Source organism: Panthera uncia, chromosome C2 (genome assembly GCF_023721935.1).
Source record: "Panthera uncia isolate 11264 chromosome C2, Puncia_PCG_1.0, whole genome shotgun sequence".
Classification (NCBI taxonomy): domain Eukaryota; kingdom Metazoa; phylum Chordata; class Mammalia; order Carnivora; family Felidae; genus Panthera; species Panthera uncia.
In genome coordinates this window covers 91,932,731-91,960,045 of record NC_064810.1, presented here as the reverse complement: position 1 = coordinate 91,960,045, position 27,315 = coordinate 91,932,731, and the positions used below count along the sequence as shown (strand labels likewise).

Here is a 27,315-nt window from a genome sequence, read left to right as displayed (position 1 = left end):
TAGGATAAGATGGTTTGTAAGTGTTGTCTATAAGCTTACTAAGAATGACCTCTCTGAGTAAATAAATGTGGGCTTCTTTAACTTGATTTGGCATTGTTGAGCCTGGCGTTTGATTTACCTTAAGCTAATAGTTCTTCTGTTGCCGTTTGTCCTATGCTGGCAGAAGACGAGGGACTTCCGTGCCACAGACAGGGGCGTACCAAACAGCCCAGACATCGGCATGCTTGTGTCAGTTCCTCCTGGCTCCCCAGACCCGCAGAGGTGATCCGGGGCGTCCAGATGGAGCTGCACACACGTGGAACACTAGACTTGGGGCAAACCACTGCTGTTGTAGCGTGCAGTAGGTGAACTTGGTCTTTATCCAGAGGAGAGACCTCATCCCATCTGTCAAAGTTGTTCACTGCAGACAGAACTCTGAGAAACAGCCTGGGTACAGCACAAGCAGGGCCTTGCATTTTTACTTACCTGGCAGGACTTGTATGAGCACCAGAGACTGATGGAGTGTGTCTCACAACAACATTGCCCTGTCATTTCTGTCCGTTTCTGGGTTGCACGAAAGAGACGATCACACGTAATGCATACTAGCAACTTCACAGAGAGTAGAAGACATTACATAGCTGTTAGCAAGCAAAATCATGGTAAGAGAAAATGGTCGGTGCTGGATAATCAGGAGAATGAAAATGGGAGGAAAATATGAGCAACTTCATTCTATTTCTTCTGTAAATTGACATCTTACTACGGTACTTCAGAATGTGGTCAGATCTTAGAAGGGAAAGGAAATGTTAACGGTTTTAGTGGCTATTTGTTGCATCTGAAGGGTAGAATCTAATAAGCTCCTGGGACATTTAAGAGGTATTCTGAATACCTGGAAAGATTTAATAGGCAGTGTTATGACTCTTTCACTAAAATAGAACATGTTCACTTTTCTCAGATAGTAGCTAAAGATCGTCTTAACAATAGTGGGCGTTAGGTAGGCTAGGCTAGGATCTTTATTTTAGGGATAGGGAATTGAAGCATACAAAAATTATTTGCCTAGTTACATGTTAGCCATGTTAGACTTTGTAACGGCTTAGAAAACATTTTGGCCCCAACAAAAATCTTTGTAGGACATGAAGTTAATACGCTTTAAATTTTTTAAATGTTTATTTAGTTTTGAGAGAGACAGAAAAGATAGACAAAGCGCGAGCAGAGGAGGTGCAGAGAGAGAGGGGGACACAGACTATCAGCACAGAGCCTGATGCGGGGCTCGAACTCACAGGCTGCAAGATCATGACCTGAACTGAAGTCTGATCATTAACCAACTGAGCCACCCAAGTGCCCTAATATGTAGTACTCTTGATTCTACTTGCCCTGCTGTGTGTGTGTGTGTGTGTGTGTGTGTGTGTGTGTGTGTGTGTGTGTTTAATTATCACTTTCTTACACACTACATAACTAACTTATTATGTTCATTGTTTGTTTCCTTTTAGTAGAATGTAAACTCCAGGAGGACAGGTTTTTTGTTTTTTTTCCCCCTCCACCTGTGCATTGGTGAATTTCCAATGTCTGCAACAGCATCTCACTCACAGTAGGTGCTCAGTAAATTTGGTGATTAAATGAAACAACGTGTGGTAGTTAGATGGTGCTATAAATTGATGAGACTCATTTCTTAGATCATGTTTTCAGCTTTGGACAAGTGATGGGACCTCTCTGGGTAGTTTTGGTTGCTCCATCTGGTTTGATGGGATTGAATTTGTAAACTGGGCTGAAGGATATGGCCTGCAGATTTTGTTTTCTGACCTTACACAGTGTTGTTTGTTCTTGAATTTGGAAGCAACACTTAAAAATTAAGGGATTTCACCTAAAATGAAATTTCTGAGCGTTCTTGGACATTTGGCAGTGTGGGCCTGCATCCCTGCATGGTAGTGAGGCCTGAGCTGAGCTCCCTCTTTAAAGGGGCATTTACTCCCCAGCTTGTAGCCGTCCCCATGTAGCAGGATTCTTGCACAGAGAGGCATGATACTGAGCCTTATCTTTCCAGGAAGCAACTTTATTTGTGCCGGCAGGGCTCAGTTGGGTTTGTCACCAAAGAACTGAGCCCCCAACGCCATGTGGTGTAGTTTTTTATATATTTTCTACTTCTTTGTCTCCCATACATAGTAACACACAGACATGCAGTCTGATTAAGTAGTCTCCTGTCACAAGGTCCTGAGGGATGTTGTCACGTATGAATGCATATAGCCTTAAGGTTTTGTTCTGTTTTTTCCTTAGGGAGGGGACCCTACCACACCCATAGATAACGAAGCTGTCTGTTGCTTTTTACCATTATGTACATACTTTTAGCTTTTCAATTTTTTAAAATATTTTTTTAAGTTTGAGAGAGAGAGAGAGAGAGAGAGAATGAGCGGGGAGGGGCGGAGAGAGAGGGGGACAGAGGATCTGAAGTGGGCTCCGTGTTGTCAGCACAGAACCCAATGCTGGGCTCCAGCTCATGAACCGCGAGATCATGACCTGAGCCGAAGTCAGCCGCCTGAGCCACCCAGGCGCCTCAACTTTTCAATTTTTAAATGTAAAGACCTATTTCTCTCTAGCCATGTTTTACAAAAGAGGGAAAAAAGCAAACTGGACCACTTTAGTCATTGACGTTACGTCCTTGGCTTTTGTAGTCATTTGAACATCGAACAGCGCAGCCCCTTGATGTAATGTTTGTCTAACATCTCTCTCTTTTAGGTCTAGCCTTTTTATGATTGTAGCTGTGATTGCTGATGGTATGCAAGGGGGAAGAGATAGCTGCTCTGACTTAGAGGAATGAACTTCAGTGCTTTGACTGTGAAGTGGCCGCATGGAATGTGGGTCTGGGGAAAAAATGCTTCCTTTGTTGAACTGTTTGTTAATGCGTAATTGGTTCAGATGTTGAAAGTGCATGGCCACGTTGTTTTGTGCTCAGGTACTGCGTTAGAAGGGCCCTAAAGGTGTACGTTCTCCATTTGTACATTTCCTGTTTACTAGAGAGACTATTTTCTATTTGTAGTGGTGGCCTGGAATGCAAAAGGTTGAGAAAAAAGTTTACTGTTTGGGAAAAGCGATACTTCTTCCAGGGGAAGTGAATGTTGTAGGTTTCTTTTTGCATTGGGGACTAGGAAAATTGAGCCTTGGATCTCTTTGGTAGAAAGAACAAATGGCATATTATCCCTAGGGGAAATTCGAATAACTAGACAATTTCAAACCATGTTTAATGTGGAAATGCGACTTATATTTTGATATTACGTGGAGGAAGAAGATTGTGCAGTCAGTCCTTTAGACTTGTGAATGGCTTGTTTGATTATGGAGTTAACCAGTGGATCCAATTTTCTTTGACTCTTTACCAAAAATTTGGGCTAAGTCCTTAGGTGAAAAAAGATAGAGATATCACATAATTTCATTAGGAGAGTTAAAAATAATTAGATAGCTACAGCAGTATTACCCAAAGAATATTATCTGATGAACCCTAGCTCTTGAGACAAGTTTGTGTTCAAAAAAGTTTGACCCTGGAGCGATTCTCAGTGTATATTAGTTCTGTGAAGTCTAGTATTAAAGAACCTCTAGCTATTCAATCTAGAGTTTTCAGGTTTGGTTATGGTAGAATTTTGTTTTCACATAAGATATATTAGTACAAAGCAGCTTATTTGTTCCATTTTATATACTTTGGAAGTTCCCACCTGGATGGATTTAGGAAAAAATAGATACATGTAGTTCGTTTCCGCTTCCTTACAGGTGTATCTGTTTCCTTCACTTTTCCTTGGGTTTGCAATTACTTTTCCTCCAGGCTACTCCCAGGGATATTTTGCAGTGACTTGGTTAAAACTGTAGACTCCAGATGGAATGTAGAGGATACTTTTGAGTCTTCCTGTTTGTTTAGAAAACAAATCTCTGTATTGACTCCCCCTCCATCTTTTTTTTTTTTTTTTTTTTAAGGTAGTGTGCTTCTAGTTAAGACCTATAATTTACTATGCCTGTATTGTAAACTACCATTCTTAGGCGTGGTCATCTTTTTCTTGTGTGTGTCATTTGGAGATTTCCTGTTATTAATGTAGGTAATACTTGTTTTCTCTGAGAGCCTCAGTAGTTGACTGGTTTGGGATTTTGCAGATAGAAGCTGATGGAGGTCAGGGATGGGAAGAGAAGGCGGGAGGGTAATTAACCGTTGGAATTTGATAAATGAGAGTTGGTGTATATGTGTGTGGGTGTGGTAAAGAGCTTCTAACTCCGTTGTTTCATATATGTGTGTGTGTGTGTGTGTGTGTGTGTGTGTGTGTATGTGTATATATATATATTGTGTGTATTGTGTGTATATATATATATATATTATTGAGAGATGGTGCAAGTGAGCTTGGGCAGGGGGAGAGAGAGAAAGAGAGAGAGAGAGAGAATCCCATGAGGGACAGAGTGGGGGGAGAGAGAGAAAAGTGGGGCTCTGCTCACCAGAGGGGCTCGTGCTCACCCAGTGTGGGGCTCAAACTCACAGACCTTGAGATCATGACCTGAGCCAAAGTCAGATGCTTAACCAACTGAGCCACCCAGTCACTCAAATTTCCTTTATAAACTTAGGTAGAAGATATGTTCAGAAATATGAAGTGATTGGAGAGACCAGAGACCTTACCCTTCCCATTAATCACTGGTGTGACCTCTCAAAAATAAGAGATGGATTAGATAATCTTGAAAGTGCTGCTGTTTTAAAAACAAACTTAAAAATTCATTGCAAATTTTAGATGCTGAGATTGATTGCATTTTTGAAATTCGTGTAGGTTGTAACATGCTAGAGGGGTAATCAAACCCTCGTGGTAGAAAAGCTCATGCCGACGTAAAAAATACGATTTGGAGTCTTTGGTATTTGCCAGGGGCTACAAGAATTAAGTGATTCTGTATTTGTGACCTTCTTATACCTTGTGAAAAAGCTGAAGGAGAATTTGAAGTTCTAGGCAGACCTTATTCAGGGATGTTCAGGCCATCGCTCACTACATACAGCAAGAAATGATAGTCTAGTATATACCACTTTGCCTTCAGATCTCGAAGTTTTTACCATTCATCAAACAACCATTCAGTTTCAAAGTAATGAGAAGCTTAGTACCAGAGAAGTGCTTGCCTCATCTTGTTCTAGAAAAAGCTGGCAGCTTAAAAATGCTTATCATTCAAGGTGTGACCTGAGTGAGTGCTGTACGGCTATTGTAATTTTTCGTTAAAGAGATGTGGCTAAGCAAGTACTTTCCAGGGAAAATTCCTTCTAACTAGACCTTTATTTAGGATTTATCCCACATTGCTGAAACTGCTGTATTGGGATCCCAGAATCAGAATTAGAAGGGAATTTGAGATCGGCTAGTCCAGCCACATGATGTTGCAGGTGTACGTAAGCTCTGAGAAACCTAAGTCACACAGCTGGTGGATAGAAGAGAACTTGAATTAAACTCCAGATATTGGATTGCCACTGAGATCCTCTTTGCTCATATCATGTAGAGTTTAGGCAGTGTGTCTGGCGTGAGAATTTCTTATGAAATATTAAAAAAAATTTTTTCTAATGTTTGTTTGTTTTTGAGAGAGAGGGACAGAGCTCGAGCGGAGAAGAGGCAGAGAGAGAGGGAAACACAGAATCGAAGCAGACCCCAGGCTCTGAGCCGTCAGCACAGAGCCCGATATGGGGCTCAAACTCACAAACCGCGACATCATGACCTGAGCTGAAGTCAGACGCTTAACAGACTGAACCACCCAGGCGCCCCTCTTATGAAATGTTTTAAAAAATTGGAATATAATCTACATATAGCAAGTTAGAGATCTGCATCTTCAGAGGTATATTTTGAAGTGTAACTGATCATGTAAAAACCCTTTTTAAAAACTTTACAAAAGGTAGCTGTCATGGAAGAGAGTATGACCTCATCATTTGTGTTGACAGCATTCTCTTAGGATATGAGTGATGTTTGTACAGAAGGTATTAAAAAATAGTATTTTTACTCACTTATCCAGCAGTTAGGCTTTTAAGATACACACACACACACACACACACACACATACACATATATACATCTATATATATAGATAGATAGATAGATAGATAGATGATGGCCAAATAATTTTCAGAGTTCTGGTTTAAGTGAGAGGGAAATATGCTTTATTTTTTTAAGTGGTTTTGTATTTATTTTGAGAGAGGGAGTGAGAGAGTGGGTGTGTGCATGCCCACATGCATGCATGTGGGAGTGGAGGAGGGGCTGAGAGAGGGAGGGAGAGAGAGAGAGAGAGAGAGAGAAAGAGAAATAGAAAGAGAAAGAGAAAGAATGTGTGAGAGAATCCCAAGCAGGCTGTACACTGTCAGCATGGAGGCTGACCTGGGGCTTGATCGCAGGACCTGTGAAATCGTGACCTGAGCAGAAATCGAGAGTCAGGTGCTTAAGCGACAGAACCACCCAGGTGCCCCTGGAAATAAGCTTTCTTAGGGACTGAATAGGCGTTGGGAGAGAAGTGATTTGTCTTGGTGTTGCATTTCATGGAGTTAGGTTTGAATAAATAGTATTTTCAATGTGCTGTGAGTTACTTTTATTTTTTAAATTTGTCTTTTTTTTTTTTTTTTTAAGATTTTTATTGTTAAGTATTATCGCTACACCCAGTGGGATGTTGAACTCACACCCTGAGATCAAGAAGTCACATGCTGTACCTACTGAGCCAGCCAGGCGCTCCTAATGCTGTGAGTTTTTTAAACTCACAGTAAGTAATTTCCATTGGAAATTAGTAAAGTACAAATCAGTTCTGAACAAATGATTTTTTTACTAATTTTTATTTCCGAATTAAGTATATGAATCCAGAATATACAAAGATGTCTTTTATTTAAAAAAAAAAATTTTTTTTAACATTTATTTATTTTTGAGACACAGAGAGAGAGAGCATGAACAGGGGAGATTCAGAGAAAGAGGGAGATGCAGGCTCTGAAACAGGCTCCAGGCTCTGAGCTGTCAGCACAGAGCCCATCGCGGGGCTCGAACCCACAGACCGCGAGATCATGACCTGAGCCGAAGTCGGACGCTTAACCGACTGAGCCACCCAGGCGCCTCCAAAGACGTCTTTTAAACTGTATGTTACAGGAGGATAATCTAGAACTAGGGGCAAGCTGTTTTACCACAGAGTTGTCTCAAACCCTGGAAAAAAGACGGTAAGGATTTATCAGGGGTAAGGAAATTTTCTTAGTGTTGGAGACAGAGTGCAATGTGGTGCAGCTGTCGGCAGAGGTTTGGAGGCTCTCCAGGGGACCGTCAGTCCTGAGTCGTCGGTTGATCGAAGGTCGGGGGTAGCTGGCGACCCATACCACACACAAGGTGAATGTCAGGTTTACAAAGCCCTCAGCAGTGTGATTTCAGGTCATAATTTCAATCATAGCAATATCTTGATACCTTTGACAGAAGGATCTTGGAACATTAAAAAAAAAAAAAAAAAGGGATTCCAATGAGGCTGTCGTGTAAAGATCAAGGACAGGGAGGTTTGAAAATCTCAGTCTTTATTACTGAAATCTTAGCTCAGTTACATAGTTTTAGCCAAATGTGCAAAGCTGGATGCACAGGATACCCAGGAAATGTTTGGACAGCCGAGGGGATGGACGGCCAGATCCGTCAACTCGTTTTTTTTTTTTTTTAATGACTTCAATCACACATGATTTCCACATATATCATTCATTTGTTGTAGTGCTCAGGGGTGTGATAACTGTCAGCTGTGATTAATGAAATGAGTTGAGTGGGTGTACTTAATCCTAAGTCTTTTTCGTTGTTGTTGTTTTTATAGTTATAAAACTTTTTCTTTATTGAAGTATAATTACATACAGTGTTACACGGTTCCAGGGATACAACATAATGATTCGACAGTTCTATACATTACTCCATGCTTATCATGATAAGTATGGTCATCATCTGTCACCAAATGTTTTTATAATCTTATTGACTATATTACCTGTGCTGTCTTTTCATCTCTGTGACTTACTTACTTTGTAACTGGAAGTCTGTATCCCTTAATCCCCTTTGTCTATTTCCCCATCCTCTCACCCACTAATCTGAAGTCTTAATTATTAGAAGTTGCTTAACAGTTTTTTAAACATTTTTATTTTAGAGAGAGTGTGTGCAAGTGGGGGGGGGGAGAGAGCGAGAGCGAGAGCGAGAGCGAGAGAGAGAGAGAGAGAGAGAGAGAGAGAGAATCTCAAGCAGACTCTACATTAAGCATGGAGCCCGACATGGGGCTTGATCCCACAACCCTGGGATCATGACCTGAGCCAAAACCAAGAGTCCGTTGCTCAACCGACTGAGCCAGCCAGGCACCCCTGCTGAACAGTTTTTAAAATTAGTCACTATTGAGTTATCAGATACTAATATTGTCGGCAATGTTGAATGAATTAGAGGCAGAGACCAGAGACTTTCTGGATCCTTCTAACCCAGCACCAAATATGCCTCTCTTTTGCCACCACAGTTCTTGATTGAGGAGAACGCCCAAGTGGGAGGGTCCGTGGTGCTTTTTCTAACCAATGGGTGGCAAATATGTGACATGGCTCTCCTCCCTCAATTTCGTAGCCTTGGCAACCCTCTCTCATTATCACGGAACTGGTGCAGTGAATCTTTCTGAATACTGTACTGAATTAATTGGAGTGGGCATGTGAAAAAAAAAATCTAGGGCTCTCACCAAACAGCATATGGTATGAAGCTGGAGAAGGATTTGTGCATAGGGACACCAACATAGTTCTTGGTAGAATCAGAATAACCCAGGTGTCCTGATTCTCCAGTGTAGTATTTGTTATCACTTTGCTTTCTCATGTAGCAGGATAGGCTTCGGAATATGAGTTGATACTGTTACTTAGGGTCCAGCACAGAAAACAAACTAAATCATTCTTTACCTAGTTTGGTCTAGGTACTGAAGAGAATGCGGTGAATTTAATTTTTCACCCCAGTAATCTCTTCATCGTCTGTGAAGACTTTGAAAAATAACTTAGCAAAATGAGGCTGGGATTGGGGAACCGGGGAGAGGGAGTAGAATATAATAAAACACTTCTGAAGTACTTGGGAAATATTTTTTAAGTAGCAGTTGCTAGAGGTACTCGTGCGTCTTATCTGTTAAGTAGAGCAGGTAGGAGTCCCACTTGGCAGTGCTTTTGGAAGTTTCAGCTGCATTTGAATTTGCTCTTACAGATGTTTCTTTTTATACATTTACATGGGCCTTCCCTTTCCTCAATTAATTTGAATTACCAAGGTTTTATTCTATGTAATGTTAAAATGTAAAAAGACAGCACAATCTGAAGAAGTGGATATTTTCTCGTAATTGCAAGCATCTGAAAAAATATCGGAAATTACAGAAGTCAGATATTTTGTAGATTTAGACATGGGCATTGTAATCTCAAGTACTCTGTAATATCCTAGTATTTGAGAGAGAGAGAGAGAGAAAGAGTGAGAGTTTGTGTGTGTGTATGTGTATGTGTACACGTACAGCCCCCTGTATTTCTGTTTTGGAGCATCTTGGATTTTAGCTTTACAAAGTTAACTTTATCACTGTAGTTGCTGGAAGTAAAAAAGGGCATACTTGTACCTATAAAATGTGATCCGAAAGTTATTAGCTTCTTCAAAAAGTTGGCTTTTATTAGTAGGATGCCTTCTGACACACATTTTCATGTGGCATTTGTATTTATTCATCTCGACAAGAGTAGTCACTGAAGAACAATTTTCAAAATTGTGTTGCTTCCAGTAATATTACCCGAGTGCTCTGGCATTTTTCTGACCTAGCGCTGTGTGGGTGGGTGGGGGACTGTAATGAATGGCTGTAGCCTGCCGCAGAGAATACGATTGCAGATGGACCACAAGATGGGCCAGTTATCTTTGTTCATTTCATGCCATGGAATGTACCTCTAACCTTAGATGTACCGCTGTCCCTCAGATGCTGTCATAAAGCCATCATTACTGGCAGAAAAACCAAAACACATCACAGGTGTTTTTGCCACGAGTTGGTAGTGTTGGAAAAGAAGGGCAGCAAACATCGTATGTCAAACAGAAGCAGTGTGGAAATTACAGGTCTCCCCACACCGAAGATTTGTGTGGATACCTCAGCAAACCTAGAAGTCTGTGAATAGACTGGAGCTCCAGGAGTGACTTCTTAGGCATCAAGGAATTTGTCAAATACCTGAGCCCTTACCATATGCCAGACTCTATAGCGGTATCTTGAGGACCTTTAAACACGTACACATTCTCCAGCCTTTTCAAACAAATTCCTCAAATAATTTAACTTCTCCATACACTAAATTAAGTAGGGGAAGAAGTTGCACAAGACACATTATTTGGAGGTAACAGGCGAACTGAATGGAAGAAAGTCTGCTTGTCGAGACTTTCTCTGGAGTCTCTCCTCCGAGAAGCTCAAGCTGTCAGATAGGGAAGGAAGTCTAGTAGTCGATCACCCTCGTTTCACACTTGAGGGTATGAATGTCCAGAGGGTTCTTAGTAGAGGTCATCATGAATGGGAGCAATCCTAAGGTAGTTTTAAGCAGCCGGTAAGGCCTGGGCAGAACAGATTGATGTCCCAGGAGGAGAGTACCAAGAGCAAAGGTTGAGTGGGCGCACGCTCCCCAGAGAGTCACTGATTAGGAGGGGTGGTTGTGTAGGCCGAGTAGGAAATACATTCACATAGGGTGGGTGACTAAAGTAGATGTATCGGGCCTGAGAAATGGTTTTGAGGAACTGAATATGATACGAAGTCTGTTTATATACAGCGTTGGGAAAGGGCTAGAGGGGTGTTAACTTGAGCGCATTTTATGACTTTTCTGGGGTACTTAGTAAACATGTGCGTCCTCCTCCCTCCTGCCGAGGGAAGATATCTAGGCCCCTCCCTCCAGAGATTCCGCTTCAGCAGCTCCGTGGTGGAAGGGAGAGATCTGTATTTTTTAAGTTTTATTGAGATACAATTCACATGCCATACCGTTTACTCATTTAAGACGTAAAATTCAATCTTTGTAGAACATATTCATAGAATTATACAACCATCACGACACTCAAATTCCAGAACATCTTTGTACCAGTCAGCTGTCCCTTCCGACTCCACCCCCACACCCAGCCAGCCCCAGCCAGCCACCAGTCTACTTTCTGTCTCTAAAAGTTCACCTCTTCTGGACATTTCATGCCAAGGAAACCATACAGTATGTGGCCTTTTGTGACTGGCTTTTTTCAGCTAGCATACATAAATCTATTTTTTTAACCCACAGACATGGGTGTTTTGGGACTAGCAGAGAATTGCAATCTGGGTCAAGCAAGCTAACTGGTGAAACTATAGGCAAGCTCCTTAGCACACTCTGTTTTAAGGTTGATGTTGTAGCATGTATCAGTACGTCATTCCTTTTTACTGCCGAAGAATATTCCGTCATGTGGCTGTACTTCATCTTATTAATTTATCCTGAGGTTGACAGATGTTTGGGTAGTTTCTCCTCGGTTGGCATTTATGAATAATGCGGCTCTGAACATTTGTGCGGAAGCTGCATTTCTCAGCAGGCGCCCTACTTACTTCCGTCGAAGGGTTCCTGCGTCATCCTTGGAGAAACACTCGCCCGAGTGGTTAGGGCTGTGGGTCAGCTCCTCCCACAGCGTGAAATCCGTCGTTCTGCATCCCTTAGCGGTGTTACTCTGGCCTCTGCTCCAAGAATCACTGGTTTTGAGCGAGCAGTGACTTAGCGGAAGTGATGTTCCGGAAGTGAATTTCATGATCTGCGCGTGCGGGGTAGAACGGATGGAGGGGGGCGGTGCATAGAGGGACGGTGGGCAGAGTAAGCCGGTTTCAGGTATTTCCAGGACCTAGAAGTGATTTGCTTTAGTTCCTAAAGGAGGGTGCTGCCGCGTGTGGTGGTGATGATGGAAAGGAAGGGTCAGGGATAACATCCTTCGTCAAAGGAAGAATTCCTTTTATTGTGGTGATTTTAAAATGTTCAACAGTTTATGCTTTTCACTGACTCAGACACAGGTCTGGCTAATCCTGACCTTATCTATTCCTGTCATCCTGTTATTCCGAAGAAACGTATTTTTACTGACTGTTTGGGAGAGGAAATCCTGGGATAACTAACTGAAGGATATAGTATAATAAAAAAATTCTGACTTATGATATTTTCAAGCCTCTGGTCTGTTAGAGATGTTTAGATAATTGTACAAGTCTGAGTCAGAACTGAACTTTTCAAGGTTCCTTTTTAGACTTAGGATTCTCTGATCTATCTTGGAACTGAAAATCGCTTCTAGGAGGTTCACAGTCCTCACCATCACTGCTGGTCTGCCCAGCTGTGCCTCAAGTGAAGGGGAAACCACACCTGTGAGCTAGTGCACAGCTTTAGAATATGGGGCCGGCACAACCAGTGGCCCATGTCAGGAAGTCATAGAGGTGTGTTTTATGTAATAGAATTGTCATTGACCAGATATCCATTATCCGTTTCTCATTTTTCCATGAGATTCTTTGACAAATACTATGAGATCACCTCTAAGATGCTCTGTGGTCCATATACTCCCCCCCCCCCCCACCTCGGGACAAAAGCATCATAACAAGTATCAGAACATGTAGATAAAAGCTTCCTCCTCCTCCTTCTCCTTTCCTCACTATAATCATTGTGAACACTTTACGGTATATTCTTCTATTTTTTTTTTTTTTCCTGTGTGAAAAATAAACTAGTCCAAGTTTTGCACAAATAAGACCATGGCTTAGACCTTTTATTTAACATGTGATTCCTTTACGTCATTTCCCTATAAACAGTGGATTGTGAACATATTCCTTTATTAACAGATTCATTTCTACAGCACTTAAAATTAGTTTTCTGTTGTATGGATGAGATAGTTTCCAACTTTTCACTATTGTGTCCTGTGATGATATATGTGCTCAGACTTTATATTAAGATATTTTAAGTCACATCAGAGTCTTTGTCACTTCGATTCCCTGGTAATAATTTTCCTGGCATCAGTACGCCTAGATGCTCAGGGATAAGTGTTTTGGGGCAACCAGAACACTTGATTCCTGGCATATGTATTCTGCTGGGAGGGTAGGTTTGGTTTATAGTTATGAGAGATGTGTTATGAATAGTTAACATAAAACATCCTATAGCTCTTAGGAGGTAGAGGATAAAACTTTACTTTTTAGAAACCTGTATATATATAAACATGGAACAAAGAATTGAATTTACAGTGATATGTGGGGACCATTTACTTGATAATTCTGTTTAAATACTTGTACACAATCTAAGAGTATTCTGTCGCTATGCTCTGATACCTTCTAGAAAGCAGTTAATGCCTCTGGCTGCACACTGGGTTAGGTGCACGTTGGGCATGTGGGTTAAATATGTTTTCCCTCCCCTATCTTTCTGCCAAAGTCAAGGACCCTAGAAGAGGATTTTACTGCCTTCTCTGAAAATGTGATTTTTAGGAACCAGTCCTTACTTATCTTTTAAAGTTGACAACGTTATTGTTATGATCATGAAGTATCAAATAAAGATTGGTCTGCACTGTGTAAATTGTAGCCCTCCAACTTTATAGATTTCATACGGATAGAAAAAAACTGAAGTGAAGCACATCACCTCTTAACAGTGGATGTTTCTTGGTGATAGGATTCTGAATAATTGAAACTTTGTTCCTGCTTTTCTGTATTTCCAGATTCCTAGAGTGAACATGTGTTGCATGTTATAATATATGGGGATGAGGGAATAAAAATATGGGACAAATATTTTTAGAAGGTTTCACATGAGGGAGGGTGCGGTGGAGAGAGCCCACGAAGATAGGAGTGGGTGGGTACTTTTCCACTGACAAGGAGGCCTGCCAAGCCTGAGGGAACTCTCCGACTCCACCCTGTACTTTTCAGAGCCAGAGTTTTTGAAGTCCTTTGTGCTAGTTAAGGACTAGCATAGTTAGCACAGCTAAGTAAGTATGTAACAGATTTCTATTATTAGTTTATCTTTGCTGAGTCTCGTTTGATTGACAGAGAGTCCTCCACCCAGAAAGTTTGATTTATTTTGGCAGTTGGAAGAGGATTTTTTGGAGTGCTTGTTATCTAAAAAAAGTAAGGCTGGGGAACCTGCCTTTCCCCTACTCCCTTTAAAACAAAACAAAACAAAACAAAAACACAGAAAACTGTTTGGGTTGGTCCTGGTGAGCGGGCCTAATCTAGGGATTACTTAGCAAGCATGACCCGAGGGCTGGTTCTATAAATGTTACCGAATCTATTCCTTAACCGTGTGCAGGTTCTTCCAGTGCCTCGGCCCACAGTTCCGGTTGATTGGTGGAAACCAGTTTTGTGAGACTTGGGTAAGCCCATACCCCTTAGGTCTACACTTTATGTCGGACAGTGATTTGAAAGCATTTTGAGTTACAAACATTTAAACAATCACGCGGAGCAAAACGAAGGGGATTACATCAAGTTTCTAAAAGCTAACTTTTATCATTGTAAAAACTACAGTTGCTCATTGTAGGCTACTTTAAGAGCTATAGTAAGTACGAAGGAAAAATATAGTTGACTCGTCATTTCGTTATCTGTAGGTTAAACGTTGTCTACATCTTGACTATTTCATTTCAGTTTTTTTACATAAATAGATGTACCTTTGGATTAAACATTGTGAGCATTTCCTCCTGGTATTTCTGGTTTACTTCTTCTGTCTTGCAAAAGTGACTGCCTGTGGCTAGTAAGTGGTGTTATTTATGGTTGGCATGGGTGCAGATACCTTTTATTTTTACGGTGGCTGCCTTAAGTATTACACTTCTAATAAATCCATGTATGTGTTAATTGTGATAGTCTTTGTTGCTGTGCCCAAATTGATAGATTATTAGAGCTGGCAGGGACCTTGATGATGGAGGTCAGTACTTTAATTAGAGAAATGAGGAAAACTATCCAGGAGGGTTGCCCTTTGCCCAATATCATTAAATTATTTAATGGTCTAAAAATATTACTGTAGGAAACAGCTGTTACCTCTCTTTTGCAGGTTGAGAAACTGGGGTATTGAGAATTTAATGAACACATTTTTTCAAACAACCAGGTTGTGTTTTTTACATGCTTGGGAGGAGAAAGAATTACCAGTAGTTCAGTAGTTTAGCATTGAATTGACAAAACCTGTTTATTAACTGCATTTTTCAACCACCAGTTGATGGATTTGATGGCATATATAAGCAGCTGCCCATATTTCCTCCCATATTTGTGCAGAAGTCATTATTGATACGATGTTGACAATGCCTGCTTTTCTATTAGGAGTTAAAATAATAATTTTTTTCCTTTGCAGTTAAACAAAATGGTCAATATTTAAGGAATCATAATTTTCAGTAGAGATAATAAAGTGATTTTTGAAGCTTTGATATTTTAAAGTCCATATTCCATATTGACACTTTTCATTTGGCTTTGAAAAGCAATAGACACTTGGAGTGTTTTACAGTTTGAGAAAAAAAATGTTATGGCTGTGTGTGTGTGTGTGTGTGTGTGTGTGTGTGTTTGTGTGGGTTTTAATTTTTTGAACAGAGTGATGTCCTGAAAGATAAGCTAGAAAAATGAAACGGAATTGTTCACCGTTTCAATTTCACCTTGGGAAGAACCGGGGCGGTGGTTGTGGGCAACACTAGCTTTGTTGACCCTGAAGTCTAGGCAGTTAGGGCCTGTGAACGTGGCATTTGCAGGGTTTCACTGGACCTGCAGCCTTGGAAAAGCTCTCTGGAACAACCAGAGGTGCTGTTAGCAAGGCCCGCTTCCTGTGTGAGTACCTATTGTGGAGCCCTGCGCTGAATGGGAGGTTTGTGAGAAGTGGTTTCCCACCAGCACACAATGCTGCCCCTGGGCCATGTAAATACACATTCCACTCAGGGTCAGCCGAACAGGGACTGGCCAGGACGCCCTTGCAGAGAGAAAGATATTTTGGAGTTCCATTTATTTATAGTTGCCAGTGGAAAATTAATAGGCTTATTAAATCTATTTTTAAAAATAAAAGGGAAGTCTCTTATCTAGTATTGTTTGTTGCATGCAAATCAGTTAGCCGTGCTGTATTTTAATTTTACTAATTTGTTGCTCTAGGAGATGAATGCCACTGTCTTACTGATTTGTCTATATTTGAAACTTGAGTTTCTTGTTGTAAGAGTTCTTATGCCTCAGAAAGATTTTTTTGGATTCTTTGATGAAAGACATAATAGGCTGAGGCAAAAGAAAATAAGTTAGTGACCCTAGAAGATACTAGATCAAGTTGTCTCTGGATTTAGAATGACTGCGTTGAGCAGTAAACGAAGGTCTAGCGATCAGAGCAGGCACGATTCTTACTTGGGAATGGCAATACAAATTTTTGTCTTTATTCCTTGGACTTGAGATCTTTTAAAAACCATTTAAACTTTTGTTAATAAAACAAAAGTAAATTCAGGGCAACTGCTTTGTTCTTGCAGATTATCTGACCATATACCAGGGTGGCTCAGTCAGTTGAGCATCTGATTCTTGATTTTGGTTCAGGTCACGATCCCAGGGTTGTGGGATTGAGCCCCACATCGGGCTCTGTGCTGAGCATGGAGCCTGCTTAAGATTCTCTCTCTGTCTCTGTCTCTCTCTCTCCCCCAATTGTGCTTGCTGTCTCTAAAATAAATTAAAAAAAAAAAAAAAAGATTGTAATGTCTAACAAAGTTAGGTAAATGAAATTAAAAAGAGAACAAATTAAATACTAAAAATCCTAGAAATCTTTCCTTCAAATATCCGGGGCCTCCTTAAATAGTATTCAGTGTAGCTCATTTGCAATCATAAAAAAAATCATCAAGATCAATCATATTGTACAACCCCCAAAGGAAAAAACCGAGGGAACTCATGGGTATTTTTCACAGCTTCATTGTAAAGTCCAAGATCAAAAGGATGGTTATCTTCTTTAAACTGGACATAAGATACACACATGATGGTTGCCTTGGCTCTTAACTCTTCCAGCTACTTCCATGATTCCAGAGATTTCTTCATCAAGGGGCTCCATCAACTCAATGGTCTCATGTTTTCCCTTCTCCATCTGAAAGAGTAAACATTTTCCCAGTAGAATGACTCTTTTCCAGCCTCCCTACAAAGCAGACCAGCTGGATGAGGAACTGAGCTAGCATGCTGGCCTTATGTGTGACCTGGGGAACTTCATCATGTCCATGATGATTGTTGTGAGCTTGATTATTTGCTTTGAGTACAGGGCATGAATCTGATCAGGAGAGGTTGAATGGGAGTCCCATCTAGCAGGCCTGGATTTACTGGAATCTGGTCCTACCCTGTTCCTGACCTCCAGTTTTGCTGACCATCCTTGCAGAGGGGGACCTGGCCCTCAACATCCATTTTCTTATCCCGCCAGCCTCCTGTTCTTACTTCCTTCAAGATTTTACCAAATGAATGTGTTTCACCAAAGTGATTTATTTATTTATTTTTAAGTTTATTTATTTATTTTGAGAGAGAGAGAGAGCTAGCAGGGGAGGGGCAGAGAGGGAGGAGGGGAGGGAGGGAGAGAGAATCCCAAATAGGCTCTGCACTGGCAGTGTGCCCCTCCCCAAAGTGCTTTAAAGAGTGTAACATAAAGTCCTAAAGAGAGAAATCCCTGCTAGAATTGGATAGCTTTTTGCTTGGATTAATAATTTTGTTCAGAATCTGTCAGGTGAATTGTGAATATACAGACTATAATATAAGGACAGCCGTCTTTGTCTACTAGAGAGTGAACTTAAAATTTTCTTCTTTTACATCGAAGCAGCTTAGTTTGGTGCAGTAGTTCTCACAGTGTGGTGTGGGGGACCCTTTTGTGGGGATCATGAGGTGAGAACTATTAATAACCCTAAAATGTTCTTTGTCTTTTTCATTCCCATGCTTCTGAGTTCTTCAGTGACATGAATGGCAATATTTTTTGTGTGTGTCTTTCATGCATTGTCATTATGGGAAATACGAAAATTGAATTGGAGAATACGGGTTTTGTATCCGAGTTGACATTTAAAATTGCTTTGCTGGAAAGATTTTGACATCTTAACAGACTCCTCAGGTTTAGAATTTGCATGATTTCAGATTAAAAGTATCTTGCACTGAGCAGAACCTAGGTGTTTATTAAATGAATAAATGTAGCCCCCTTATATTTTCTTAATAAATTATATTAGTGTAATTAATGATGTCCTCCTCGTTCATAGGGAGTGTTTAGAATATAGGCAGGCACCATACATTCAAACATTTAGATTCATCCACTTGCACGTAAAGCATGTGGATAGGAGTCATTATTTTCATCTAGGAAAACCAACCTCCTTAATGCTCTGTGGTACGTGACAGTTTTTTTTTTTCCCCCTTGAGAAGAGGAAAATAGTTTTCCTAAAGAATTCCACATTTTTGTGTTTTTTAAAAAAATGTTGGTCTAAATTAGTAATGTGGTTGCATATATTATCTCATACTAAAATTTTATAGTAATAAGTTAATCTGAAATAGTAAATAGATGTTTCCTTACATGAGTCTTTGCACCTGCTAATTTGTTTCTGTGCGAGTTTTGTCACTTCATGTGGACTTTCTGTTTCAGTAGGTTTTAAGCTCAAAGAAACACCTGGTGTGTGTTTTGTGTTTAGTCACTTTAAGTGAAATACCAAGTTGCTTATAAGAATGTCATCAATTGTAGTGATTCTTCAAGAAATAACACCATGCTGGTTTTCAGTGTATCCTATAGTATTCTCTCATTGACACCCACCCCCTTCGCCTTAGAGGTGGAGTAAAGAATGAGATACTAAAAAAAAAAAAAAATTGAACCAACATCTACGATTGTTAATGAAATGTCAGAAATCTTTGAAATACATACTTAAGTATAAATAGACAAAACACCAACGATCTTAATGGTGCGGATTGTTTTCCTTATAAAGAGTGTTCTGTGACATCTGTTTACATAAACAAAACTGGGTATGTAACGTAAACATGGTTGAATTCTATATGAGCTGATTCAAGAAACAATTTAAGTATCCTCCTGGCTGATCAGAAGTGAAGATTGAGGTAGGGGGCATGTTTTGAAGACAAACTCCTCTTCTGGAACACTTAAGTCGAGAAAAGAGGCCACAGCTGGGAAACCAAATTTAGACACTGGAGTTTATCTCCGATGAAAGGGTTCATAGAGCATGGAGGTCTGTTGACTCTGTGTTGTTTCATCAGAAGTATCCAGCTTGGATTTTGTTTTAGTTATCCAGTGTAACATTTCACTGCAATGCTGCTTAACCCAGTGCCTGTATTTCTAGAATCCTAGGATTCTAGTACAGTGACTGGCACACAGTGGGTGCTCAATAAATATTTGTTCAGCCAACAGATGATAATTTTGTTCAGGTCCTTTTGTAATGCTATTTTATTTTATTTTATTTTATTTTTTTAAACATTTTTTTAATGTTTATTTTTGAGAGAGAGAGAGAGACAGAGTGTGAACGGGGGAGGGGCAGAGAGAGAGGGAGACACAGACTCGGTAACAAGCTCCAGGCTCCGAGCTGTCAGCGCAGAGCCCGACGCGGGGCTCGAACCCACGGACCGTGAGATCGTGACCTGAGCTGAAGTCGGACGCCCAACCGACTGAGCCACCCAGGCGCCCCTGTAATGCTATTTTAGAAAGTATCTTTCAACTAAGTCCTTTTGAGATATTGAAAATAATAGAATCTCAAAACCCTTTGTATGAAAGGCCTTATTCTAACCACCTCATCAATAATTCGGTCAGCTGCTTTCTTGCTTTTGTGGTTAGTCCTGGCACATCTCATTAACAGTCACCATGGAGAGTATCACTCTACTAGTTTAAAATATGGTTTATGCAGGGGTTTTTCCCCCTCCCTGGTTAACTTTTAACCATCTGGACTACATGCTAATACAATGAATTTGCTTAACCTTCCTTAAGCTACTTTAAAAATGTTTTAAAAATTATTAAATCTGTACCTTGGTAAGGATACATCAAAAATTCAGAGTTGTTGCTGTTGTATGGGGAGCAGTGGAGGATAGGTGAAAAATGTACTTTTACTGAGTGGCTTTGAAAGTTACTTTTTGAATTTTGTGTCATGTGCTTGTTCAATTAAAAAAAAAAAAAAAAAAAAAGGAAGGGGTGCCTGGGTGGCTCAGTCCGTTAAGTGTCAGACTTCTGCTCAGGTTGAGATCTCCTTGCTCATGGGATGGAGCCCTGTGTTGGACTTTTCGCTGACAGCATGGAGCCTGCTTCAGATCCTTGGTGTCTGTCTGTCTGTCTGTCTCTCTCTCTCTGCCCTTCCCCTGCTCATGTGTGTATGTGTGCATGCTCTCTCTCTCTCAAAAATAAACATTAAAAAAAAAAAATAGAAAAGAAAAGGGGGTGCCTGGGTGGCTCAGTCCATTTGTTAAGCATCCAACTCTTGATTTCGGCTCTGGTCATAATCTCACAGTTTGTGGGTTCTAGCTGACAGCACAGAGCCTGCTTGGGATTGTCCCTCTCTCTCCCTCTCTCTGCCCCTCCCACTGCCTCTCTTTCAGAATAAATAAACTTAAAAAAAATAAAAATACAGTTGACACACAATAGTCTATTAGTTGCATGTGTACAACAGTGATTCAACAATGATGAACATTGCAAAACACCATGATAATGTTTTATATAATTTTTAAAGCCACTAACCTGTGAATTCTGCATCAGCTTGTCCACTTTGTGTTTCCTTGGGAGAATCTTGAATGTTATAATCAGTTGGCTATTCTTACCATCACTTTCTATTTGAGTCTCCTTGGGCAGATTACTCAATAGTTGCTACATATGTAAAAGAGGAACACCGCCCACCTCACATGAATATTGTGAAGCTGGATGAGCATTAGTGCGAGGTGGTTCACGCGGTGCTCTTGCCCCCCCCCCCCCCCGCCCCAGGCTAAAGGAAGAGCTTCTGAGCTCTTCTTCTAACCCTTTCCCAGAAAGCAGTCAATTGTTTGGTGCTTGTAACACATTTTTACCCCCAAATAAAGGGTGTTATGTGTGGCTGTTAGGTACTCAGTGGTTGCACAAATGTGAACGTAATTCTTAATACGTTTGGGGTTTTATTAAAGGGGAGTCTAGAAGCCGTGTTAAGCACCCCTATTACAGATGCAGAAACTGAGATGCAGACAGCCTGTGCAGGAATACCCTGAACCACAGAGGACAGGCAGTGCTGTGGGGTTTCAGGCAGATAGTGGTGCCTGACGGCTGGGTAAGGAGTGAATTGCGGGTGCTGGGAAGGAGAGCGTGTCTTCTGACTTCACATCTCATCTCTTTCTACCTTCTCATGCAGTTTGGAGGTAGGTGGTATGGTGGTGGGAAGTCTTAGAACTGGAGGGGGCTTTAGAAATGACCTTTCCAGGGGTGCCTGGGTGGCTCAGTCGGTTAAGGGTCCAGCTCTTGGTTTCAGCTCAGGTCATGATCTCATGGTTTCATGAGTTCAAGCTCCAACAGCACAGAGCCTGCTTGGGATCCTCTGTCTCTCTGTCTGTCTCTCTCTCTCTCTCTCTCTCTCTCTCTCTCTCTCTGTCCCTTTCCTACTCATGCTATTTCTGTCTCTCTCAAAATAAATAAACTCAAAGAAATGACCTTTACATTCTTGGACTATAGTTTTCTAGACTTTTCTTCAATGCCCTATAGAAAAGGATATAAAGAAAGAGCCATACAAGTCCAAATTTCATTGAAAATATGTATTTTCAGTTACCTGCATCCATGGATAAAGTATGTGGGGAAAGTTAGGTTGGATATGTGTGTAAATAAGGGCTCATAGCTTTGCAATGTTTCATTGCAGGTGCTAGAGTGTCATCCTTGGGAGGTCAGATTTATTGTGCTGAGTGTAGCTGGAGTTGAGGTGTTCTAATAAAAATGTCTAATTACATATGTAAACTTCAAACAAAGCAAACTTCAAACTTGAACAAACCAAACAAACATTCGTTAAGCTTTTGTTTGTAGATGGGTCCCCTTTCCTTTTAGCTAATATTTGCAGAACTGAGTTGTTACGTATATGCGGATGTGGATCTCAGGTCCAGAGACTGTAGATATACAGTGCTGTAATTTTTTTTCCTATAGGTTTTATATTTTTTTGTTTTTATTTTTTATTTAAAAAAAATTTTTTTAACGTTTATTTACTTTTGAGACAGAGAGAGACAGAGCATGAACGGGGGAGGGTCAGAGAGAGGGAGACACAGTATCTGAAACAGGCTCCAGGCTCTGAGCTGTCAGCACAGAGCCCGACGCGGGGCTCGAACTCACGGACCGCGAAGTCGTTTGCTCAACCGACCGAGCCACCCAGGTGCCCCGGTTTTATGTTTTTTTTAAAGATTTGGGACGTATTGAGTTATGGAAGCAACCTCTGTATTATTTATGGAGAATTATAAAAGTAGCCTCAGATTAGTAGAGTGTTTACATATAATCTGTAGATATATAGACTCCCCTTCCCCCGCCAAAAATGGTGCCTTCTATATAGTAGGGGTTTTTTTTAATGTTTATTTATTTTTGAGAGAGAGAGAGAGCATGAGACAGAGCATGGGGAGAGGCAGAAAGAGAGGGAGACACAGAATCTGAAACAGGCTCCAAGCTCTGAGCTGTCAGCATAGAGCCTGATGTGGGGCTTGAACTTGGGAATGGCAAGATCATGACCCAGGCCGAAGTCAGATGCTTAACCAACTGAGCCGCCCATTCGCCCCTGCGTAGTAGTTTTGAGTTCAGACATGGGTGTGCTTTGCCATTTAGGCAAAGGCAAATTGAAAGTACACACACACAAAAAAACATGTATGTATTCTTGAAGGCAAGGCCTATATATTAGACAAGTTGGCATCCCTCCTTGTTCCCCAGATCACAGTGGACAATTCTTTTTTACTTGTTGCTTAAGCCATTATTTATTTTAATCCAGCGAGGTGGTGGTGGTTTTAATCTGAACTCGATTTCACAGGATTTCTTTGTGGATTTAAACACTGCACCTGAATGTCCTGTGTTTATAATTGGATGCAAAAAGCAAGAATGTTTTTAAGGCTGAGAACTTTTTAGACGACCGTGATTTAACTTCGCTAATGAACCCATATCAGACAAGAAGACAAATTCCAGACAATTTGTGCCTCAACCAACCAGCTGGGTGCATACCTACAGGTACTGCTCATGTCTCAAGAGGTTTTTCTGCTTGAACAGTGATCACCCCTCCTCCTTTCATTCACGTGGCAAGCCGTGGCAAGAGTCTTTCTTCCACAGCTGTGTGGAACTCAGCTGTAAAATTAGATTTCATTGGCATAAAAACACAGTGATTACCATCGCTGTTTGCTCAATACATTCTTTTTTCCAACATTTTACTTAGATCCTTCCTCTCTTTTATGCACGAGGCTCAGGTTCTACTTTCACAAGTAAGAGCAACTATAGGTTTTCAGAGTTTGAGTAAGCCTCTTTCTAGCTTGAGTTTAATCTGTGTTAAGTCAGCAGTGGTGTTTGAAAGTGTGGTCTGTTAAGAGCAGAAAAGAACCTTAAAGGCTAATCTATACTCTTGTCCTTTTATGAAAGGGGACATTTCAACTTCAGAGTAAATGGGCAAACCCCGGATTAGAACTCAGACTTTGCAGTACTTAGTCCTGGAGTCCTACTGTAATGCTTTTTACCATAACACACTGGTCCTTTGAGCTCTTGATAGCCAAGGGGCTGTGAAAATTTCGGATAAAAATCCATAGTCCCTCTCCATATCCTTCCCCCCCCCCCCCAATTTAATTTGATTTATTAAAAAGCAAAGGGGAGTGTTTTCCTGTCTCCAAGTACCTTTCCAGTCCACGGTACGGGAGAGGTGAGGGCAAGAAAAAACACTAAAACCACCCCAGCTTTCATACGTCCAGGTTTGTAAATGGCCACATGCTAATCTGCATGGGCAGAGCCAGGCGCAGGGAGCTGGTTTCATGTTGCCGAGAAGGGAGAGAAAAACTCTCCTCTCATAGGCGCAGGGAGGTGGTAAAAACAGATGTGTGCTGATCGATGGGCAGATTTTTCTCAGCTCCAGAGGTAAAGATGATTGCACAGTGTTTCTGTTCTGTTTTAATCGCTTTTCCTCCCCTATTGATGCTATTGGTGTTTCCATAGTTATTATTAGAAAGCTGTTTCTTTCTAGTTTTGCTCTGAAGGCTAGAAATGACAACCATTTTCAGAGTTTCCAGGTCTTGAAATACCGGTCCAGGGGTTTACCTTTTAAAACCAGTGTGGAGCCGTAAGGAAGGAGGTTTTTCTGATGAGGAAGATAAAATAACAAATGATACTTTGACATCGTATTAGTTGTCAGGAATGTGTACAGCTAACTTTTTTCCTTCTCTCGCCTCCTCTCTCTGAGCTCTCTCCCTCTTTCTTTGTCTTTGTGAATCTTGCTAATAAAGCTTACAAAGGGAGACCACACATTAGGAAGTTGTCAGTCTTTTGACTGATGGCATATGGGCATAAAGGCCACCCATATGAGACAAGGTTCGTGAACATAGTTTTTCTTTATTTCTTTTTTCTCTGCTCTGTGATTCTCTGTCATAATCTGACTTTTCTACATTTTGTTTTGTTTTGTTTTACTACAGCCACGGCACAGACAAATGTAAATCAGCTGCACAAATGTTTGTCATAATAAATTTTTATTAGACTTAGCCCTTTAGAAACTTGTAATCACTCATAAAGCATTAGCTACCTGATAGTTACATTGTTGTAAAAGAATACAGTGATTTCTTAGTTACCTCGTAGCACCCTTTTGCCCCAAACACAACTTGGTAAAGTAAACCCCTCCCCCCCACCCCTTCCATGATTGAGTTAGTTTGTCCTTTTGTCTTTCTGACTACTGCTGGAGTTTTTCTTGCCTTTGCAACAAGAAAAAGTTGCTTTTTCTTATTAGTATTGTGTAAATGGCTAGAACGTTTCTCTGGTACGTTTGTAACAATTTTCTAAAAGCTGGCCCACAGTGTTAGAAGTCAATTGGTATTTTTAGTAGAGAAGGAAATTTTCTTGAAGGGTGAATCAAGCTATGGTTTTACTAATGTACCCATGACAGCATTTTTCTCTGGCTGTAGAACAAGCATGTTGCAGGCAAAATGTTTACATGCTGTTTAGATTATGTGAATGTGATTGGTTAATCTCTGTTTTATTGGAAAAAATACAAACCTTATGGAATCACAGTTATCTTCAGTGGCATGAATTTTGAAGAGTATTTATTAGGCCAAAAAATCAATCTAATTAGTATTACTTAGATTAATATTTTAATAAATATTAATAATTAACATTAATAAATGTTAATTTTAATAAAAATTTAATAAAAACTAATTACGGGTTAATATTTATTAGATTATTTATTTGCCCAATTGCTTTATAAAAAGTTCCTGTAATTGATATGTTTTCATCAATGTCCCACTCATCAAGGAACCCATTTGGTTTCTGAAAGTGCATTTTAAAATGCAGAATGGAGGCGAAAAGTTAATGCTGATCATGTGCGTTCTTCTTATTGGTTTCCTCACCGCATCTGCTTTTTAGACACTTCCCTAGGATCGTCTAGAAATCAGTCAAAAACAACGTCAGAGTGTAGGTAAAGTGAGCCTGGGAGCCTGTGCCTCAGGGCCTGACTTGAGATGTAACTCAGAGAGTCCCCTCCTTCTCCTGCAGCTGTGTGGGCTCCTTTGGTTCTGAGGGTTATACTTTGCTCCTTTTGGTGTCGTTACGTTTCTTTTTCTCTTGTCGTCTGAAACTAATTTGTGTACTGTACTGCCAACTCACATTTTGAATTAATGTAAGGAAATTTGGGTCATCGGCCCATGGAGCGAGGGACCAGGACATTTTGTTACTAATTTGAAGGCCAGGTTCACCAATTTAAAAACTCTCCCAACAGCGATTAGGGCTTTGGTTTTTTCAAGTTAGAAAAGCTTCCTAGTATATAATTGCTTTCTCTGGCCTTTGGAAATGGATCTGCGGTTCTCTCCTGAGAATCCAGTTTTTCATGAATTTGGCCAGTGTGTTTCTTGGTATAGGCTGGGGCCAAAATACCATGGAAAACCTTTTTAGACTTGGAGTTGGGAAAGCCAAATAAGAGGAAAAAGTAATAAGCCAGTTGCCTAGAGTAATGTAAAAACTGAAGACCTTTTGTAATATTCTTTTAAAATAAGGTGTTCTTTAAAAGCTTTGGGGCATATTTGGATGGAGTTAAATGTCTTAACTAACAGTGAGGATCTGTTCGTTTCTCAGAGCGCCCAGCCCCCACCCCTGCTGTTAGCTCAGGACTTCTTCCCTAGTGCTGGGCCTTGCTAGCAGGTAATCAAGGTGGCAAACGACTGGCTCTCGCAGGAGAGGGGGAAGTTAACCACAAGTGCTCGTGTGGCATCCCTCCCCTGTCAGTCAGAAGACGAGAACTAGCTGGGCATGAAGCACTTGTGGTTTTAGTGTTAGGATGTGTGGTTAGGGGGAGAGGTTGTGAAGGCCTGTGGTTGTTACCGAATTCTTTGAAATGGAAGCATGGGTATGGGTAAGAACAAAATAAAGAACAGGAGTGAAACCTTGGGGCCCTGCGTAAAAATAAATAAATAAATAAATAAATAAATAAATAAATAAATAAATAAATAAATAACTAACTAACTAAGTAAGTAAGTAAATTCAGAGGATTAGAAAAAAGCATTGTAATAGAGAGCATCCATTTTCCATTTTTTAATTCTCATTAGTCTTGCAGCACATTTATTCTTTATTTGTAAAGGGTAGTGGTCTAAAGAATGAGATCCTTGCAAGAACTCTGTTGTGTGTGAAGGGGACGGTGTGAATGTGGTACAGCCTTGTCTGAAATACTTGAGTTCCGTGATCCATTTGGCCAGCCCGGATACACATTTGTCTAGGGGAGAAAGAACCCAGACCAGAAAAATGAATGTTTTGTCACGAGACTTTCTGACTCAAATAAAAAACAGTTACAGCTCAGTTTTCCAGAGATCACACATCTGGCCATTCAGCTTCTCTTAGAGCTGATAATCAGCAAATGGTCAAGGAAGGTGGCACAAGGCACATAGGGGAGCTTCAGTGACCCCACAGAGACTGTTCCTTTCTACTCGTGTACATGACTAGCAGTCTGGCTTCCTAAGGAGCCCAGGGAAGAGGTAAGACAGCAAATTTAGGATACGGTCCTGAAATGTGAGGAGGGATGGTCTGCAGTGTTGCCTAATGAGAAAGAGGAAAAAACCCAAAAAGTAGGCATGAATTTCTCTGCGTACAAGGTCAAAATGCTTCAGTAACTCCTTAACACATCACCTTGTGATTGCAGACAGTATTGTTGTGAACAGTGACCCCACATCCCTGAGAAAAACTAAAGTTATGGCCAGCCTTCTCTGTAATGAAGATGTGTGACTTTCCATCCACAGTTATTGCAAATAGAGTAAGTTTTGGTCCTCATGGTCAAC

General features: G+C 40.7%; 1 protein-coding gene and 1 pseudogene across 1 annotated transcript in view; one reads left to right on the top strand and one right to left on the bottom strand.

The window, feature by feature from the left end:
* Window positions 1-27,315, top strand: part of FNDC3B (fibronectin type III domain containing 3B) — a 363,910-nt gene that overhangs the window by 52,613 nt on the left and 283,982 nt on the right. The window lies entirely within an intron of this gene.
* LOC125921881 (replication protein A 14 kDa subunit-like) lies at window positions 16,733-17,104 on the bottom strand (annotated as a pseudogene).